The sequence below is a fragment of the Phacochoerus africanus genome, chromosome 3 (assembly GCF_016906955.1).
Source record: "Phacochoerus africanus isolate WHEZ1 chromosome 3, ROS_Pafr_v1, whole genome shotgun sequence".
Classification (NCBI taxonomy): domain Eukaryota; kingdom Metazoa; phylum Chordata; class Mammalia; order Artiodactyla; family Suidae; genus Phacochoerus; species Phacochoerus africanus.
The window spans coordinates 38,896,121-38,913,567 of record NC_062546.1 but is presented as its reverse complement, the minus strand read 5'-3'; the positions used below and the strand labels follow the sequence as shown (position 1 = coordinate 38,913,567).

At 37.2% G+C, this 17,447-nt stretch overlaps 1 long non-coding RNA gene across 2 annotated transcripts in view; it reads left to right on the top strand.

Moving 5' to 3' along the window:
* Nucleotides 1–17,447, top strand: part of LOC125122841 (uncharacterized) — a 424,256-nt gene that overhangs the window by 284,124 nt on the left and 122,685 nt on the right. The gene's annotated exons all lie outside the window — the stretch shown is intronic.

Genomic DNA, 17,447 nt, shown 5'->3' with positions numbered 1-17,447 from the left:
TATAGGCTCTGAAATGACTGGCAGTTCTATTATAAGGGATTTTGAACAAACTTTGAGGCAAAGGTTCCTGGAGAAGAATTTATGCACTTTCCCAACTGTAAAAAGGTTCTGCTGCAAAATATTAGAATTTTACTTATTCTCAATAGGCCGTGATAGTCATGAGTGAACTCTGGGTTTTTCTATCTATAAAATAAGCATCTTTGCAGTCATCTCTTTGGTGATTAGCTATAATATGTTTTTCCTAATTATGGGAAGTCCATCCAACCAGCTCTACCAGAGTCTCCTGAAAGCTGATTTTGATTCTCAGAAGTGAAGGGGATCAACCAAGCTTCCATGACACAACCCAGTTAATAAAGTAAACATAATCACCAACACCTAAGTTTTGATTTGCTTGGACGTTCTTAAAGCAGTGATTTCTTTGCCAGTTGAACAAGCACGTCTCTGCATTTTGCCAAATTTCATTTTTTAAATTCTACGTGTGTCCTGACTCCCACCTCTTCCCTCCCTTTCCTTAATGGTAATCACAGCCTGCCCTAATGGAGCACTTTAATTGACAGAACCAACCGACCAGTTATCACCTTCGTATTTAACACTCTGGCTGATTGAAAAATCAGCACATCACTAGAGATGCACTGTGTGCTTTGATTAGCGTTTGAGTCATAGATTGGCTGTCCTAGACCTGGCTGGCTTCATCAACTCTTTGGTTTGGATCTCTCTGGATCGTGGGCAGTGAGAAGGGTTCCTGCATGATAGGTCCCCCTGCATATTTATTATGCTCCTTTGTCCATCAGAGGGACAAAAAGGTGTGCAAGGGCTAACTGATACCTGTTAGGAAGGGATGGCTAAGACATTATATAAAGTCAGGACTTCTGTTTTAATTTCTCTGAAATGTAACTGTAATGGAGAGGCTTTCCTAAGCAGGGTGAACATAAGCATCAAAACTAGCTTGGTTCATTTCTCAGTCATTCCTGTCCCTGGACTAGTCATGTTGAGGTTGTGTCTCCTTTCTCAGTGTTGCATCTTTCAGCCGAGCTTTGGTTAGATGTTAAGGGAAAAAATAAATAAATAAAGCATTTCCGGAAATCCAGACAGTGTTTTGAAAAGCTCAAAATCCATCCATGTGGAAACTTGTGGCCAATCTTTGTATTAACCTTGTACCCAACACACGTGCTGGTAGATTCCTCTGTGGAAACTTCAATCATCTTGCCAGGAACACATCAGCATCTCTAAAGGCACATTCTTGGCGTTGGATGGTATTGCTGCTTTCAGGAGAGCCTTGCAGTGATCCACTATCTCCAGTCTTATACCACATGAACATATGCAGGAAAGCTTTTTCTTCAGAAGCAATTGTCTCTTCATTCACAGACATCAGGGAATAAGAATCATCTTGCAAATGTTTGGAGGTTTGTTTGCCAGAATCTGTTAAATAATAATTTTAATAAAAGACCAGTTTCTGAGCATTTTTTAAGCAATAGTGTCTTCCTGACCCTTCCTTGATATCTCCTGTTTTTAAATAAATGTAGCTTAATATAAATGATAGGTATCATAATAGACAATTCATAAGATACAAAAAAGTAAAAAAACAATATTTCTACATTTCAAAGAAAACTACCATTAACATTTTGATGTGTTTCTGTAGATTTTTTTCTTTCCTATTAATGTCATTAATCATTTTTATCATGAAATGAGAATGATTGTCTAACTTACTTTAGGGGGATTTTCCATTATCTGATTTATCCTCTCATTGTGTGTGCGTGGTTTGTGCAGTATATCAAAAGATTGCGTAAAAATATATCTGAACAGTTTAAAGAATGGTTACAAGGAGTATTTACTTTATAATTATTGTCATCATCAAGAGTAGTCAGAAATACAGAAGCCCCTGATGGCATGTCATCTTTCACCTCGAAGGTAACCACCTTTCTGGCTTTTGTGATAATAATTTACTATATATACAAGCTTAAAATAGATTTTTCTTGGTTTTTGAACCTTTTATAAATAGAATCATAATTGGATGTATTTTTCCAAATTGTTCCTTTTGTTCAAATCTCTATTTGTGAGATTCTTTCAGGTTGTTGAATCTACATGTAGTTAATTTATCTTTAATACTGAGTAGTATTTCAATGAATGAGTTTGCCATAATGTGTATGTTCATCTTACTACTGGGTACTTGGGATAATCCCAGTTTTGGGCTCTTTTTATGCTGTTGTGACTCATTTTGGACATATCTCTTGGGGTCTATATGCAGATTTTTCCCTAGTGTGAGTATCAGTGAGTAGAATTTCTGTGGCGTAAACATCTTAAGTTTTAATAGACAATGCCAAACTGTTTTTGTGTGTGTGTTTCCCAACTGCCACTTCTAACCTAGTTCCACATCCTCACCAACATTTTCTTTTACCAGATTTTAATAACGTATTTTGAGAATCTAATTAAAATTTTACTTGAAAATATTATTGACTTGCCATTCTCTAATTCTCAACGAGTTTGAGCATATTTCTGTATCACCTCTGTTAGTCATTTGGATTTCCTTTGTGTGAAACATATCTTCGGGTCTTTTGTCCCCTTCTTGGACCTTGGCTAACTGTGTTTTTCATATTGATTTGTAGCGGTTCTTCATTCTGAATACTAGTCCATTACCAGCTGTGTGGGTTGTAAATATCTCTTCCAGTTCTGTGGCTTGTCTTTTTACTCTCTACATGGTATTCTTTCATGACATGAATTTATTAATTTTAATGAATTTGAATTAATTCCTTTATGGCTTATATTTTCCATATTCTATTGAAGAAAATCTCCCTACTCCAAGATCATAAACATATCATGCTATATAATTTCTCTAAAAGCTTTGCTGTTTTGTCTTTTATTTTAACATCTTTAACAGACCTATTGTTGTCAGATATAAGCCAGAGATACAGTTTTATATCTTTTCCAGATGAATATGCAGTTGAAACTTAACTAAGAAGTCCTTTCTTGCTCCTTGCCACCTTTGTTATGTAGTAAATGTCCTTGTATGTGTAGGTCTGTTGCTAGAGTCTTGATTTGAGTTCTTCTGTTACTAGCTCTTTGCCTTTGATTTTCACATATTGAAGGTATAGATTTTCTCCTAAATGCAGTTCACACTATGGCAAATTGTCCTAAAACGACTTACTATACATGTCTAACCATTTCTAGTACAATAATAGAAGCAATAGCAAAACATCCAAAAAATGTTTCTATTAAATTGTTTAATCAGTGGGCAACCTGGTCCTTGGGGTGGATTGACTTTCAGTAAACAGATGTCCTTTCCCCAGCCTTCCACTGGCCTAGGCCTTCCTGCAGTTGTGTTTCTTTGCGATCAGCTCAACAAAGGCACTGGCCTGTACATTGGACCTGTGAGCAACTTGTCCTCATATATATCCTTTTAATGAATGCATTTGAACTGTGTGGGTGTGTGGCTACTTAGTTCAAAAAAGACTCCCTGAACTCTTCCTTTTCTCTCTCAACTCTAAGGGCTTTAACTGCAAATATGTAACTGAAATAAAAAGGCAAACCTGAGAACAGCAGATTGATACAGTTTTATATTCCATAATTCAAAGTATAAAATACAGGGAAATGGCAAAAAGTAATCAAAACTAGTCATTAAAGAAAGTTCCTTGAGGGCATCTCAAGTTCACCACTGCATTTTCAACATCTAGAGCAGTGTCTGGTATACAATATAGGCTCAACTTTACAAAATATGTCCTTATTCAGATGTTTCAGACAGAGGTCTTCTGTTAGGGGAAGATTTCTGCAAAAGTCTAGTGTCTAGAAAATTCAGAAGAGAATAGTTTATTGTGCCTTTCTTTCCCTACCTCCAGGGTATGCTTGATAAGAAAAGTAAAAGCCTCAAAAGCAAGTGGAATCTTTTTGATTTCTGCTCCTTTTCATTCTGTAGCTATGGACATCTTCCTTAAAAGCAATACATAGAGAAGATAACATTCCGGTTCCCAGCTTCTAGGAAGGAAAATTTAATAGTAATAACAAAGATATTGATGATAATGGCAAGCTGCTAGCACCTGCATGGTCATCACTATGTGCCAGTGTGTCTTAAACTCTTTACATGCAACATCTGTTTACCCACAGCAATCCTGCAGAGTTGGCTCTTTCATCCTTCCATTTTATAGATGATGAAGCAGAAGCAAGGAGAGGTTGAATGACTTATCCAGGGTCATCCAGCTATTAGAGTTAACTGGATGATAGGCTGGTGCTAGAGTGTGGGCTCTCAATGCTGTTCTATATTATATTTAGGCAAGCTAGTTCCAGTCCACACCCCAACCCTATGCACTTCATACACACAAACACACAAATAGTTATAAGAATTAGGGCCTGAGTTGGAGGAGTGAGGTAGTTTTATTGCCATTATCTGGATTTCTGTTTTCTTTCCTTACTTGGATTCAAGTTCCGTCCTCTTGAGACATTGGAATCAACCATAGATCAAAAGGACACCCCCATATGACAGCCATTAGACACCATTAGGTGATGAATAGGACAGAGCTTTCAAGGAGCACTGTATAGTCAGGAAAATGCAAATACCAAGAGATGTGCTAGGAAATACATGTTAGAGATGGAGACACAGCATTGCAGAACACATAAGAGATCTTATATCTGATGTAACTGGGATAGAGAGGAGTAGGAATGTCAAGGCAAATTTTTCAGGCTGTGTTGAAAAAAATGAAAAGGAGTTTTACACTGGAGAAAGTAGGGTAGTAGTGTCAGCGCTTTTTACAAATGTGCCAAGCCCTGAGGGAGGTTGGCATACTGGATGAGGCTGGCAGGGGGTGCATTAGAGGAACGATCCAAGACAAAAGTGTGAGATGGAAGGTCCAGGGTTCATGTGGACTCAGCCAGCTAGGTCTCTGCAGGGCTTGAAGTCACACTCCAAGCTTCAGACAGTTCTCCACTATCCAAACGAGTCACTATAACTGATGACAGTCAACGAGCCAAAGACAAGGAGGTGTTAAATAACACATCCTGGGTCACCTAGTTGGTAAGATTTCATGTCATTAGAATGAATTTGCTGGGAAATAGGTGAGGCATTAGGAAGGATAGCAGACTCTGAGCGAGGTATTTTTCTGATTCTTACATAGCATGATATTTTGTTCCCTGAAAGTAGAGTGAGTAATGGAATGCCTTCAGAAAATAGGAATTGTCTTCAAGAAGATTCCTTTTGGATACTTCCTGTTCCTTTTATATTATTCCTGAGATATGTGTGTGTCTATAAAAATTCCCTTTAATTAGCAAATTGTACTGACATACTTTTGCAAGTGCTTTCTTTAATATACACCCACCCTTTCCCATGATTCAAATAAATATATTCGGTTCTACTCATTTTGTATGATGTTCTCGATTATGATAGGAAAATAACTCAATTCTAGGAAAATACACCAATTACTATCTTGAATTACAGCAACAATAAAAATGAGAGAGTTTTAACTGGGCAATTTGCATTTTTAATTAAAATATTAGTGCACAAAAGCCCATGATGTCACCACTAATTGCTAATATATTTGTTTGACTGGCTCATAATGAATATGGGAAAATTGTTTTAATAAAGATAAATTGCTTTTAATAAAGACTAAAATCTCTTTGATTTAGTTTAACAGAAGCCACTGTTTTGGCAATTTTCTTCAAGAAATGCAGGAGTCAGTTCTTTGAGAAGTTCTGTGCCAGATTTCAACACTTCACATGAAAAATCAGAAGGGCATTGTTAACATGCTCTATTTCATCTGAAGCAGTTTTATTTATTTATTTATCTATTTATTTATTATTGTATTTTTAGGGCTACACCTGTGGCATTCGGAGGTTCCCAGGCTAGAGGTCGAATCGAAGCTGTAGCCACCAGCCTGTGCCACAACCACAGCAGCGTCAGATCTGAGTAGCGTCTGCAACATACATCACAGCTCACAGCAGCGCTGGATCCTTAACCCACTGAGTGAGGCCAGGGATTGAACCTGCATCCCCAGGTATGCTAGTCGGATTCATTTCTGCTGAGCCACAATGGGAACTCCTGGAGCAGTTTTAATTTTTGATAGTCAGCTCAGGAAATGGAATTGGCTGTTTTTAACTTGGGACAGTGACATTCTATGCCAGGATATGCCACTGGCTATGTTTTCACTTTTTATTTTTCTAATGGAAAGAATTGGTGAAAATTTTCAGTATAAGTTTCCATTTTCTGTCTTGGGTTATACACTTATTTTGTCACTGAAGAGAGTCACAGAATTAATCAGGAACACACTGACCACCCAGGCCCTGTCTCTGCTATTTTGTATGAAGTGAGGAAATCACTCATACCTTAACACCATAGTTAGAGGACAAATCAGTGCAGACCATATGTTCACCCATGTCCACAAAGGAGTGCCCCGAACCCCCACATTTATTTAATATGTCTTTACCTGACACCTACCATCTGCTCTTAACTATGTAAAACTCCTGAAGGGTGTTGGTATATGTAAGAGTTAGGATGCCATGGGAGAGAGAAAGGGGCCTGGGCTCTAGGGTACCAGGTCCGGACAGCCATTTACTAGCTGAAAGTTACCTGAGCCTCAGTGCCTGTCTCTTCCCATGAGAATTATCATACTTATGTGTATAACTCTTGTAATGACTATCACAGATGGCATTGCACGTTGCAGATGCTCATACTTGCTGGCTTTTTACTTTCTGTAAATCATACACTTTGAGTCACTTTGGAGAGGCCCACCTTCATGGTCCTACAAGAATCAAAGGACTGTTGAGCACGTGCCATGTGTGTGGCCAGATTAACTGTGAGGAGTAGTAGGAGGGATGGGCTTGCCGGTCACCAATACAGAGAGATTTGCTGTTTTGTGGCACTGAGGAGATCAGGTAAGGCTACTTGAAGTTGGAAGAATTTGAGTTGGGCCTTAACGGTGGCTGAAATTCTGATTGTGCACAGCAGGAAAGTCCTGGTCAAGTAAAGAATGTAAGTAGTATCTTGGGGATAGGGCTGCCCTTGTCACTTATAAGAACCAAGAGTGGAATCAATTGACTTATAGCTTGACTAGAGCAGATAAATGAGGTGGGGGAACAGATACAATTCTAAAGTTAAACAAAAGTTTGTTTGTGGAACTTCAAAATGTGTTATGTAGGTAATGGAAGTCACATAGATTTTTGAATCAAAGCTGGTATTTTTAAGAAAACTTGTTTATCTCTAACATGCAGGATGAATTTTAAAAAATGAGTGACCAGACTTTTAATAATCAAACCTTGAATGCATTAGGCCCCTGGCAGAAGCAATAGGAGAAATGCTTATAACTTCAATGAAGAAAGTACTGATTGGCTTTGATTTCTGAATATACAGTGGATGAAATGTAAAGAAGAAACTAAGATTGATCCAAGCCTTCAATACTTGTTAATTGGGAAAATGAAAAAAAGGTTGAATTAATTCTGAACGATAAGTGTTTGCTTTTAGATATGTTCGACTTGCAGTGATTACAGGGCATCCACATAGAAAGTTCTAATCAATAGTTAGCATATGTGAAGAGAAATTCAAGACAGAGGTCAGGAAATCAGGAAGTGAGTCATTTCTTCATGGAGAATTAAAAACCTAAAAGCAGATGACTTTGTTAAGGCAGTGTTTCCCAACTGTATCTTGTATTAAACCCATTCTGTCAACAAGAAGAATATATTGAAACACTGATGCGTGTCCTGCATGCCAGGCACCCTGCTGCATGATGAGATAATGTGAGCACCACCAAAGGTCCCACTGCCATGGAGCGATCAGTGTAGGATTCTGATGTGAATGATACTCTTCACTTCCATTCAATAGCTATTGTGCCATGTCTCTCAAAGTTAAGAACAGCAGCATCGATGTTAAGAACAGCAGCATTATGAGTAAAATAATTGTAAATCTACTCAAATTTATTTAAAAAATATGTTATTCACAAACACTGATAACTTAATTGGAAATAATGCAGCAGTGATAACCATTGTACCCCAACACCTTAAATGATAACCTTTGCATGAAGGAGAAGTTAGGGGGAGAGTAAAGTGACTCACAACTTGAATCTCCTAGAATAGATGCATGTGATGGATGGGGAAAGTAGCCAGTAGAGTAAATAACTCGATGGATGGACAGACAGATGGATGGACAGATACATAAAAGTTGATCAGTAGAGACTAGGCAATGCAGAGGATCAGAGAGAAGAGAGCCAGTTGGGGCAGTGCCACTGAAGCTGAGGGAAGAAAAAATTAAGAGGACAGGTTCCATAGTATTTAATGAATAGGCATAGATCTAGAAAATGGGAATCAGGGAATTGAAGGCTCATTGATAAACTTTTTAAAGAGATAGTGTAGCAAAATAGATAGGAGTCAAGGTAATATCCCTAAGGTTATGGGAAATAACAGTCATAGGAAAACAGAAGGCACAAAGTGACTCGAAGTTTTGTCTTATACGGCTTGTTTGTAAACAAATGATAATTTGAGTGTGGGAAAGAGAAATAAAGATGTTCAGAAGGATGAGTAAGGTGTACTTGGGAGAGTCTACAAAATCTTGAAAGCTGCGGCAGACTCTGTAGAGGCACCTAATGGATGTGTTGTGGGTAGTGAATCTTTGGGTAGAGCAGAGGATGTCAGGCCACAGAGCTTAAGTTTAGACTATATGCTTTGTTGGGGAGCAGACCCCAGTGTTAGATGAAGAGCCTTGAGCTGAGGAAGGCTCAGGCAAAGTTGTTTATGTGTTGCTTTTTGTAATCATTTTGGCACTTGGGTGAAGGGTATTTTGCACATAAGTGAAATTTTTGGCAGAGACACTGGTTGAAAGATTAATACAAATCTAGGCCAAATGATAAGAGTTTTGAGTTATGGTACTAGCTGTGTAGTTGGAGAAGAATGGATTCATAAGATATTTAGGATGAATTTGGCTTTCTGACAAACCGAGCCTGAGGGTGAGAAATTGGTTGAATGGTCTCCATCTACCAGTATTTATCGGATTCTTAACGTATAATTACTCTCATGGGAGGAGTAGGTTTGGCTGTGTTGGTTAGAGGCAAGATAATGAATTAAATTTTAATAATTTTGAGTCAAAAGTGCTTTTAAAACAAACATGAAGTTGAAGTGAAGATGCCCTGTTACAACCAGAAATATTAATTTGGAACTAGGGAGAGACTGAGAGATAGATTGAAAGAGACAGAGAAAGGTTCAAATCTGGACTTGGAAGTCATCCCTTTATAAGTTCAGTCTCTAGCCAGAAAGAACATTATGCAGTGAGAAAAGAACCAGTATCAGATGACTCTTAGAGGGTAAGGAGACACAGAGATGCAAAAAAAATAAAAATTAAAAAAAATGAGTCATAAGAATATTAGTAGTCATACAGAAGCCAAGAGACAAGAAGTTTTAGAGCAAAGACTCAGAAATATTACGTAAATTGGGCCTACACGTTATTTACTGACAAGTTATTAAGGATATTTTCATCCAGTACTGAGTATGAGAACTGATTGGAAATTGCTGAGGAGGAGTGAAGCTAACATTAAAATGTTAGCACAGACTCTTTTGTAAAACAAAATATCAGAAGTCTGTTAAGTAATTATGAGGTTCCAGGTGACATTTGATAACAGTAGTGGGCTAACCACCTTGTCCTTGAGCAACAAATATAGGATGAAAAACAGGAGAAAATAAATTACATGATAGAGTAGAAGAATAAAAATGGCATAAAGCAAAGGCAGAAACTTGCAGAAGCTGAAGAAAAACTTGGAAATAAATTATCCTTCCCTCTGCCTTCAAGAACCTTTGTCTTCAAGGACAGATATAAAGTTGGCATAATAATGATATTATATTTCAAAAGCATAGAATACTGCCTGGCACATACTAAACATTCAATGTCTCTATTAGTCAAGATATGCACACTGCTGTAAACAACCTCATAATTTCATTCGCTTATCATAACAAGTTTTATTTCCCCTTCAAGTTATAGTCTAATGTAGCTTAGTGAGTTGGCTGTGCTTCATTCAATCATTCAAGGTCCCAAGTTGTTTCCAAGCTAGTGCTCTGTCCTCCCCCAGGGTCTTTGAACTGTCCAATGGATCCTTTATGACAAGCTGTCAGACAGGGAAAGAAAGATGTGGAAGAACATGTGGGAGAGTAACTTGAAGGTTTGGAAATGCAATCCATGCTCTTTGTCTGTGTTCCATTGGCCAGAACTTGGTCACATGATTCCTGCTAATAGTAGGGAAGGCTGGGGAGTGTTGTTTAACTTTGGACTCTGATGGAAAAGAAATGATGATGACAAAAACAAAAGCACTGTCTGTAACTGCTGTTAGAATTAGCGTTGTCAATATCAATGGCAAAATTAGTTAATTCCCCGCAGAGCAGAGATAAAAGACAAATGGTTTGATGGATTCTAGGGGTGGGGATGTTAGACCCATGAAGATGTCCAAAGCAAACCCTAGGAAGCTGAGGAAGAAGTACAGTCATCCTGAGAAAAACAGCAAGCCCTAGGAAGAGGTGGGAGACCATTACAGCCCTAAACTTAGACTTCTGGTCCAGACCTCCCCTGTGTTTCTGATACATAGTCAACTGCTACCCTGTCTTTTTATGTGGGTGTTTAGAGGCATCTCAAGCTTAACACATTCAAAAACTCAACCCATCTCCTCACCTCTACCAGAGTTTACTCTTCCTTAGAGCCTTAAAAAATAAATTCAACTGATGCTAATGCTTTTCTTCTATGTGTTCAAATTATAGTCTTGGAATATTCTTGATTCTTCTCTTTCATATTGAACAGTCAGTCAAGCAGAGAATCCTGTTGGCTGAACCTTCAAAATACATTTACGATTTGATCACTCTGTGCTGCCTCCACCCACTGCTGTCAGGCTGCCCTCAGCTACCATCATCACGACTTTGCCACCTCTCTTTCCCCGCTGTCTCCTTTCCCCACATGACCACAACACACCTCTGCTCTGAGCTCTCCGGTGGTGCCCAGCTCACTCAGAATAACAGCCTGAATCCTTACAATGGCCTGCATGACCCTCAGCTCAAGCCCTCCCACTGCTTGTTGACTTCGTGCCTCAGGTTCTAGCCTTCTTGCTATTCCCCACACTTCTACTTTGGGGTCCTGGTTCTGGGTGTTTTCACAGCATGAAACCCTCCATTCCCAGATGTGTATGTAGTAACCCTCTCACCACCATCAAATCTTTGTTCATATGTCACATTTTGAACAGAGCCTTCCCCTGAGCACCATATTTAAGAACCCAACATCCCCCCTCCAGTAACTCCCTAATCCCCTCAGCCAGTTCTGCTTCTCCATTTCCCACAATACTTTTCACACCTACTGTGTGAGTTACCTGTTTATTGTTTAGTTAGCTTCCCACTTCCTAACCAGGATCTTAAACTCCATGAGGTCAGGAGTCTTTGCCTTTTTGTTCACTGATATATCCTAAGTTTCTAGACTAGCCTCTGTCCCATATGGCTCAGCAAATACTTGTTGAAGGAATGAATGAGTTAATTTATTGAGTGACTGACTGATTTTCCTTGAGCCTCCATGCTTCCTGCATGGCCTGACAAATACCATCATTTACTTCTACACTTTGCAAGGGATTCTGGTAATAGTGGCTGGGGTCACAGACTGCAGACAGCAACTAGATTTTAATTTGACACTTTGGTAAGGAATGAATTTTTTTTTCATGAATTACTGACTTACTATTTTTTAATTTGTCAGTATAAATATCCTCTCTGTTTCAAACTATGTCTGAAAACTTACAGGCCAGCAAATGGCTGGGAGTAGAGAACACACATCACTTCGAGCTACAGTGATTTTCTATCTCCGACTCATCTGAAAAAGCCTTAATTGAGTATTTATTCTTATGCTGCAAGATCCAAAAAATCTTAACTGCCATTAAGCTGTCTACAGAAGCAAAACGAAATGGAGAATTAAGGCAATTATCAGGATGATATGAACCATAGAAAACATGTTTGCCTCAATCTGGATGTTTCTGGAGAACTTATTTTGACCTAAATTATCTGAGTAATCCTCTCTTCAGTTTTCATTTCATTTTTCACCGGATAGATAGTAATTTAGTCTAGAGAGGGAACAGCCCACAGTATAGGGAATCAGTGTAAGAAGAAACTCACCATCCCTGATAATCAGATGTGATTGGCTCTGTCTTCTCTTTTTACTAAAATCTGTTGCCATAGGAAATAGCAAAAAAAAAAAGAGAGAGAGAGAGACACCTAACAACTGGTTTATTGATCTTAACTAGAACAATTCTTCAGATTGAATTTCTTTTAGCTCCTGTTTAGGCAGTAACTTTAGATCTCTCTTTTAAAAGTCAGTAGGTAAATAAAACAGTATATTAATCATCATGCATTCATCCCAGTGCAAACACAGATACGATTGGCAAAAGTGTGGGCTGCTTCTGGTTTACATAAATGCCAACTCCCTGGGATAGTTCAAGTGTGTGATGATGAGAAATTTGCAGGAAAAGACTGCTCTTGTGTGCCTTATTAAGGGCCTTACCAGGTCAATTGTATTTGTTTGATATCTTTACTCTGTTTTCCCAAAAATATATTTTCCAATAAGACTATTAACTTTAGGATTGGATATTTACCCCGTTACCACCACCCACTTCAATGGAGAGTGGAGGAGGACCTTTGCAAAGTTGTTGAAATGCTGCACCTGCTGAGAAATAGGGCCCTCTGTGACTAGGCAGATCTGCCTTTTTTCTCACGTTAGCATCTCAGTGAGACAAATTGGCAGAACCCACAAGGGTCTCAGCAGGTATCAGCTGTACGCCTGTGACCTCCACTGTTCCCTGATCTCATATGCTGTCCCTTGTCTGCCATTGGGCTATGGATTTTTTGGAAGAAGTTAAAAATCCAGCAGAGAGATGATAAATTTTCGGGATGTGATCGAAATGAACATGAATGTTAAATCTATTATAGTGCAGCATAGGAAAAAAGGTTACCTAATGCAAAAACATCCCCTGTATCGATGATTCAGCAGTCAAGACCTCAGTTTTTCATGTTGGCTTTTAAGGTCCTACCTAATTTCATCCTCATTTACCTTCTTGTCCTCTCTCACATCCCTCTCCACTGTGAATTTTCTTTATATTTTATTCTGATAAATTTTCTCAAGTATTATTGAGGTATAGTTGGCATATAACATTGTATAAGTTGAAAGTGTACAAACTGTTGATTTGATACACTTCTATACTGAGAAATGATTACCACCCTAACATTTTCTAACACCTCTGTCTCGTCACATAATTGCCATTTCTTTTTGGTGATGAAAACTTTTAAGATCTGCTCTCTTGGAGTTCCCAACATGGCGCAGTGGAAGCAAACCTGGCTAGGAACTATGAGGTGGTGGGTTAGATCCCTGGCCTCGCTCAGTGGGTTGAGGATCCAGCGTTGCCCTGAACTGTGGTGTAGGTTGAAGATGCTCTTTGGATCTGGCGTGGCTGTGGCATAGGCCAGCAGCTATAGCTCCGATGAGACTCCTAGCCTGGGAACCTCCATATGCCACGGGTGTGGCCCTAAAAAGACAAAAAGATTTACTCTCTTAGCAGTTTTCAAGTATATAATACCTATATTATATATAACATAATATATGTGTTATATATTAGAGCACAGGACTTATCCATCTTATAACTGGAAGTTTGTATTCTTTGATCCCCATCGCTACCCCCTAATGACTGATAAGCTGATTTCTACTCTGTTTTTACAGGTTCAGCTGTTGTAGATTCCACAGTAAGTGATACACAACATTTGTCTTTGACTTATTTCACTCAGGCTAATGCCTTCAAGTTCCACATGTGGTCACAAGTGGCTTGATTTCCCTTTTCCTCATGACAAAATAATACCCTGTTATATAATACATCTTTATCCATTCTTCCATTAAGGGACACTTAAGTCATTTCCATAACTTTGCTACTGTGAATTATGCTGCAGTAAACATGGGAGTGCAAATATTTCTTGGAGATCATGTTTTCATTTCCTTTCAATATATACCCAGAAATGGGATTTCTGGATCATGCAGTAGTTCTGCTTTTATGTTTCTGAGGAACCTCTGTGCTGTTTTTCCAAGTGGCTGCACCGATTTACATTCCCATTGATAGTGCACAAGGATTCCCTTTGATCCTCATCGTCTCCAGCACATCTCATCTCATATCTCTTTGATGGTAACTATTCCAACAGGTATGAGGTGATATCTCACTGTAGTTTTGATTTGCATTTCCCCAATGATTAGTGATGTTGAGCAGCTTTTCACGTACCTGTTGACCATTTGTACATCTTCTTGGAGAAAAAGTTTTTAATGTCTTTTTTTTTGTGGTTTGCTTTAGTTGTTGTTATTGAATTATATGAGTTCATTATGTATTTTGAATATTTACCCCTTAGCAGGTAAATGGTTAGCAAAAATTTTATCACATTCCATAAAATGCCTTTTAATTTTATTGAAGATTTCCTTTGCTCTGCAAATACTTTTTAGTTTGATGTAGTCCTTGTTTATTTTTAATTCTGTCACCTTTTCCTCTGGTGTCAAATTTGAAAACATAAATAAAAAAGCATTGCCAAGATGCATGCTGAAGGAACATACTTCCTATGTTGATTTCTAGGAGTTTTGTAGCTTCAGATTTATATTCAATTCTTTAGTCCATTTTGAGTTGATTTTTGTGTATGGTGTAAGTTAGTGGTTCAGTTTCATTCTTTGGCATATTACTATTCATTTTTCCCAAAACCATTTGCTGAATATACTACCCTTTCCCCATTATATATTCTTTGCTCCTTTGTCATAAATGCATTTTTTTTTCTTGGTCTTCAATCTGTTACATTGATTACCACAGATATTCTGTGTCTGCTTTTAAGACAATACTGTGTTGTTTGGATTATTATAGCTTTGTGATGTAGTTTGAAATTAGCAAGTAAGTTGCCGTTAACTTTGGTCTTTTTTCTTAAGATTGCTTTGGCTATTTAGAGTCTTTTGTGGTACCATACAAACATTAGGGGCGTTTTTCCTATTTCTGTGAAAAATACCATTGGAATTTTGATAAAAGTTTCATTAAAAGTAGATTTCTTTGGATAGTATTGATATTTTAATGATATTAATTAATTGAATCTATGAACACAGAGAATCTTTTCACTTTTGCGTCTCTCTCAATTTTTCATCAATGTCTTAAAGTTTTCAGTGTATATCCTGCATGTCATCTTGGTTAAATTTATTTCTATATTTTTTTTTTCTTTTTGAGGCTATTTTTTCTTAATATTTGAAAATATTGTTTTCATATTTATTTCTGATGTATTATTTTTATAAGAAATGCAACAGATTTTTATATTGATTTTTATATCCTAAAACTTAACTTTTTTTATTATATCTCAAAATATTTGTTGGTGTTTTTAAGGTTTTCTATATATTATATCATGTCATCTGCAAAGAGTGACAATTTTCTTCCTTTCTAATTTGGATGCATTTTATATCTCTTTCTTGCTTAATTTCTTTGGATGAGACTATACTAAAAAAGAATCTTGAATGTTGTCATCCTTGCTTCAATCCCAATTTTAGAGGGAAAACTTCTTGTAGTTATGACATTGATCTGTGGATGTTGAGCCATATTTACATCCCCAGCACATATCTCACTTGAACAAGGAGTATGATTCCATTACTCTATTGTTGATCAAATTTGCTAATATTTTGTTGAAGATATTTGCATCTATGTTCATTAGGGATATTGGCCTGAAACTTTATTTTCTTATAATGATCTTGTCTAGTTTTGGTATCAGCGCAATGCTGGCCTCATAAAATGAGTCTAGAAGAGTTCATTCCTCTTTGCTGGAGTAATTTGTTAAGAATTGGTATTAATTTTTCTTTAAATGTTTGGTAGAAGTCACCAGTGAAGCCATCTTGGCCTGAAATTCTTTTGTTGGGAGGTTTTTAATTACTGAATCAGTCTCCTTATCAGTAATTTGTCAGTTTGGGTTTTCTCTTTCTTCATGATTCAGTCATGGTGGTTTTAAGTTTTAAGGAATTGATCCATTTTTTTCTAGGTTATCTATTTTTTATGTATATTTTTCACAGCAGTATCTTATCTTTTGTGTGTATGTGGCATCAGTTGTAATATTTCCTTTTTCAGTTAAAATTTTATATGAGTACTTTTCTTTTTTTCTTGCTAAATGTAACTGAATGTTTGTTTTGTCTTCTTAAAAAATAACCAGTTCTTAGTGTCATTGATGTTTTCTATTGTCTTTCAAGTCTCTATTTAATTTATTTCTGCTCTGATCAATATTTTTTTCTTTCCTTCTCCTGAATTTGGGTTTTATTTGTTCTTTTCTGGTTCCTTGCAGTATAAGGTTATGTTATTTATATAAGATCTTTCTTATTTCTTAATATAGGTGTTCATCACTCTGAACTTCCCTCTCAGAACTGCTTTTACTGCATCACACAAATTTTGGTATCTTGCATTTCCATTTTCATTGGTCTCTTTCCTTTTTGATTTCTTCTTTGACCAATTGGTTTTTGAGGAGAATGTTCTTTAATTTCTGCATGATTATGAATATTCTAGTGTACTTCTTGAAATTGTTTTCTGGTTTCATACCATTGTGGTCAGAAAAGTTATTTGAAAATATTTGTTTGTGACTTAACATATGCTGTATTCTAGAAAAAGTTCCATATACACTTGAGAAAAATTTGTACTGCTGCTGGATGGCATGTTCTATATATGTCTGTTAGGTCCATCTGGTTTAACATGTAGTTTAGTGCCAGAGGCCAGCTCCAGCGGCCAGGGAGTGCACTCCCCGAAGGAGATGGATGGCGTTGGCATATGTACACGGAGACAGCCTCTTTGTCCCTTCTTTCAGGACACTGGACTGCTCAAATTTTATTGTCATAAGTGATTGTTTTATAGACAGTTTCTAACTACAGATTACATCATAGTGTTAAAAGTACATTGGTTAATTTTTGCATTTTGTTTTTTGATCACATGGTACAGCAGCAATATGTCATGTTCTAAAATCTTCAACTTAACTAAATTTAGTGAGTACAATTCAAGGACCAACAGGCACAACATATCATGTGGGAAAGAGGAGACCCAGCACAAACCATCTCATGGCCAGCCAATTTTTATAAACTGAAGAGGCTACATAACAATTCTTGCCTTCAGACTAGTGTCTGTCTTCAAAGTGTCCTTGGCAGAGAGACTTTGTGAGAAAATACAAATTAACTTAGCCAGCTATCACTAAAAGCTTCTAAAATCAAGGACAAAACTGACAGCTAGGTTTCTTTTGATCATGAATAATATGTGTCTAACTTCTATAAACTTCATTAAAATCCTAACTCTAAAGTTTACTGTATAACTAGTTAGTAGATAAACACTATATTTTAATTAAGTTGGATTTAAATAGGGGAAAGTCCTTAAAAATGAAATTCTTATTATATTGTTGTTGTAACTTTGTTAAATCACAAATCACCACAAGAAAATAAGAATGGGAAATAAGAA